Source organism: Penaeus chinensis, chromosome 1 (genome assembly GCF_019202785.1).
Source record: "Penaeus chinensis breed Huanghai No. 1 chromosome 1, ASM1920278v2, whole genome shotgun sequence".
Taxonomy (NCBI): Eukaryota; Metazoa; Arthropoda; class Malacostraca; order Decapoda; family Penaeidae; genus Penaeus; species Penaeus chinensis.
The window spans coordinates 33506241-33511240 of NC_061819.1; positions in this window are offsets into that span (position 1 = coordinate 33506241).

Genomic DNA, 5000 nt, shown 5'->3' on the forward strand with positions numbered 1-5000 from the left:
TGTGTGTTTGTGTTTGTGTGTGTGTGATTGTGTGTGTGTGTGTATTTGATACCCATAAATTATTGAAAATAATCCAGTCATTGCGTTGTCTTTTCTGATATACATAGACTTAATTCGAAAATTTTCTTAAACAGAAGCGAATAAAACATGACCTTTAACACTCACGGCAAAGGTGTTAAGTGAATCCTGTGTAATAACAGCCGGTCATTTTAGCCCTTATCATACAAAATATACAGCTTTTTTAACGCAAACCATTTCCTGTGCCAAGAGTTCCAGAGTTGAAAAAATATACATATATACAAAGATGATTGATTACACTGAGGAATGAAATGAAAGTCGCTGGTAGGAAGGGAGCCTCTGAATCAAGAAAAAAATCAAAGCAGCTGATAGTTTTATCAAAGTGGCAGGATCAAAGACAAGAGGCGCTGATTGCTTATCTTGTTATAAAAATGGTAAGTTAGCGGATGAATTCAGACTTGGGTAAGTTTACCCTCCTTTTATGAGTCGAATCAGAGCCGTTAGCTTTTTTATCTATATGGATATGCATATACATACATAAATACATACATACACACAAACATACATATATATATATATATATATATATATATATATATATATATATATATATATATATATATATATATATGTATATATATGTGTATATATATACATATATATATACATATATGTATGTGTGTGTGTGTGTGTGTGTGTGTGTGTGTGTGTGTGTGTGTGTGTGTGTAGATATGGGAAACCTGTCTTCCAAGCACTTGGTTCACACGGAAAAAGAGGCCCTCTCCCTTGGACTCAAATTGAGCACCGGACAGGACAGTAGGGACTTAATCGACGACGTCATCTCGAACCCGCGCTGGACCGAGAGTAACGTCGCCCAAGAGTCCATCCAATGGATAACTGCTTGCTGTATGGCGTCGACGCCCCCCCCCCCCTCCTGGCGATCCCACGCAGATACATCACCGCGCTGAAGGGCCTCCGCGACGACAAGACCATCGTCACCACCTGCACTAACGAAGGTGGGAGTCGTTATGGACAACGGTGATTATAGACGTAAAATTAACAATTTACTTTCCGATATTTCTGTTTACGGGGAAGTTACGAAAGGTGAAGGGAAGATGCAAGATACCGGGTTCAAGAAAGCGAGGGATTTACTCCTGCGTTCAGCTGAAGGTAAAGCCTACTTCACCTCCTGGAGCAGCCACCCCCGCAACCCGTCCATGAGAGGTCTCCCGAAGGTACACAAGCCAGACGTACCGATGAGACCGATCACTTCCGACACGAGCAGTGCTCCCCACAGTCTAGTTAAGTGTTTGGCTAAACTCTTTCTGGCACCATGAGGGTCATTAGTGATTCCCACCTGAAGAACTCCGGGGACCTCATCAGACGTCTCCAGAATTCCGGGGAAAGAAATAAAAAGTTGGCAAGGACTGACGTAAAATTCTTCGCTCATGTGGCCACGGACGGAGGAGTCTGAGCAGGTGAGACGATCCTCCACTCCATGGCGGAGAGTGAACTTTCACTGCCGAAGCACCACTCCGTGAAGTCTAGTGAAGTTTTGTGTAGATTTCGGATACTTCGAGTGCGCAGGGAAGACTATCAACCGATTAGGGCCCTTGCTATGACCCCCCCCCCCCTCCCACACACACACACACATTGAAATGTATACTTAGGGGAAGAATATCAACCGATCAGCGCCCTTGCCATGACTGCCCCCCCCCCCCTCCCGAGCCAGTCCCGGCCTGCCTCTTCACATGGAGACGCTGGAGAGGGATCGCAACAGAGATATAATCGGCAGGCATTCTACTTACGTAAGTGATCTCCTCGCCATCGTCCCCGGAAGACCGCGCCTCCGCCAAACGCTGACGCAGCTCAACACCGTCCACGAGAAAATCCGCTGACGGGGCTGTTTGCCGGATTGTTTCTGTCGTATTATATCAAAATATATCCTTTCAACGAATGTATAGGTCGTTTTTCTTGTACTCACACAACAGCTGCCGACTGGTTCGGAAATGTTAAATGGCGGTAATATAAGGAAATCTGAAGTGCTAAGTGTTCCAAGTAAGAAACCCATTCCAACCCCAGATTTTGTTTTATTACTGTAGGCGGAGTAGAAAGGGATGAAATCGTCTTTACTTATTGGCTGTCTGTTTACAATGAGACGCAGGACGTAGTCACCACGGCGGAGCAGAAGAAAGGACGTTCCTAATCCTCTTTATCCTACACGGGAGCTGGATTTTCTCGTGGACGGTGTTGAGCTGCGTCAGCGTTTGGCGGAGGCGCGGTCTTCCGGGAACGATGGCGAGGAGATCACTTACGTAACGAAGCGAAGTAGAATGCCTGGCGATTATATCTCTGTTGCGATCCCTCTCCAGCGTCTCCGTGTGAAGAGGCAGGCCGGGACTGTTCAAATATTTAATTCCTTGAAATTGTTAGCAAATCATATTAGTTAGCCTCATGTTTTTTTTTTTTGTTTTTTTTCAGCATCATTAACTATAATAACACATTTATCGTAATTAGAATAATACTTTAATAATAACTTTTTTCGGATGAGAATAAATGTTTCGCAGTCAAAGGGGCAATTTAACCGTGGCCGACAGTGTGTCGCTTTCTTAAGTAATCTAATATCTGGGTAAAGTCCGACCGCGCTGACTGTTACAACTGGATGGCTGACTGAATGAAATCAACCTGTCGAATCAGCAGCTGAGGTCATTAGTGGCTCACCCTTGTAATAAACAAAGACCTTTTCGACAAGGATTCTTCATTCAAATGCAGACTAAACCTCTTTTCATATTTGCATATGTATTGGCAGAATTATAAGCATGTCTTGTAAATGCAATTTGTTAGATGGATTACTTCTGGTGAGTAATAGCAAAATACTACAGGCATCTCAGTACTGGCATTGTGCGTTTTTTCTTGTTGATGTTAATATCGATATTGATGATGTTTGCCGTTGCCTCTGTTGTAGCGATCGATGTCACAATCACTGTCACTATATCACTAGTATTGTAGGAATCATTGTCGCTATCGCCATCATCACTATCACTGTCCTTAATGATGGAAACTCTTACACAATTAATTATGCTTAAATACTACATCGCAGTGGCACACGATACGTCATTAATCATAAACGCCAAAAGTCGCTTTGATAACGTGAAATGTGATCAGCTGATTAGGAGTCTCGCACAGCTTATATTTTTTCATTGAGATAATTAATTCTGAATGCTGAAATATTTATATACGCAGATCTCTGGTTTAAACCAAATATATGTAAATAGTTGACAGATATTTGGTAAACTTTAGAGCTAACAGCCAATAACGTTTGGAATCTCATCGCTATTAACAATCAGTTTAGCCAATAAATTAAGTTAATCAACATGCATGCAGGATTTTTTTGTTAATTCTTTTTCACTTCCACTTTTATTGCCATGACCATCTCACGTTATTGAAATAACACATTTTCAAAATTAATAAGTTGTATTATACATTCAGTTTCGTGTTTTAATAACATTTTCCTCTGCAAGAATTGGAGTTGCATGCAAAATATGATATATATAAAAGGTCAGGTACAGACAGTAAATGTCCGACTTGCATAGGAGTTACAGAGGGAAGTTGCACGAACAATGAGTAGTTAACACGCACTTGAATTCGCCGGTTCCTTGGTGGATGTTTCTTGAATTTACATAATCTGGACAAAAAAAAAAAAAAAAAAAAAAAAAAAAAAAAAAAAATATATATATATATATATATATATATATATATATATATATATATATATATATATATATATATATATATTAACGAAGGTTTAGTAAGGAAAACATGTATATAAAATGCGGGAACTTTCACGCACACTTTTACTGCAGCCCCGAGTAGAGTACATGCATAGAGCTGTACAAGACCAGAAACAGCGAAGGAAAGGTAGAAAAGAAAAGAGAATAGGACACAGAGAGAGAATAAGATTGCGAGGGGAAGCAGGAGGAGGAGAAAGATAGGGAGAAACTGAAGGGTTGAAAGAAAAGAGGGAAGGATGAAAGAATAGATATGAAGACAGCGGTGTAAAATGTTACGCGTGAAGTTCATTCATGTCCTTCTAAAGATCTGTTTCTCTCTCTCTCCCTCTCTCTCTCTCTCTCTCTCTCTCTCTCTCTCTCTCTCTCTCTCTCTCTCTCTCTCTCTCTCTCTCTCTCTCTATCTCTTTCTCTCTCTCTCCTATTTCCCTGCCATTTATATCTCTCTCTTCCTTTTCCACTTTCCCCTCAGCCGTTAAAACACATTCGAGTTATCCAGCATAATGCATGGATATCTAAGGTAGAATTAAAATGTACTATGCTTTCGGCGAAAAAAAACCACTACAGTCACAGTAAAACTACAGTATCAAACGATGTAAATATAGATATTTTTCAGCTTCATTCTCCACTCTTTCGCTGCGACCTCTTTCATTTCTTGTTGACGTATCCTTCGCAACGCACTTCCTTACTAAATAACATCCAGCTTTTATATATGTGTGTTTATAGCTCGATACAGTATGATTATGTGATATTCAGCTTGTTAGAGGACTGCATAGGACTTTCAGATACACTTTGTAGTAGAATATGGAATCTAGGGAAACATTACACGGTACCTTCGGCAAAATTTCAATGTTTATGTGAAGCAAAAGTCAAAGGTGGAATTTGCATCAACACTCAGCGCTGCTATCAAAAGGGCTGCGTTGAAAAGTAACTAAAATGTTTAGCTTCAGTATTTTCATATTTTCCGTGGCCTGCTGACGTAACATATAAGGCTATAGGTATTTTTACTTTTTATTTTTTTTATCTCCTATATTAGTATATATAAAATCATACGAAGAAATGCCACGTCCTTAGAAGCAGACTATGATTTATCCCAGCTGGCATTTTGATAGTAGAATATATTAATCAGACAGATTTAAACGTATCATATTAAAATGAAGGTGTATATTTCTTTTTTAAAAATACTAATTAAAA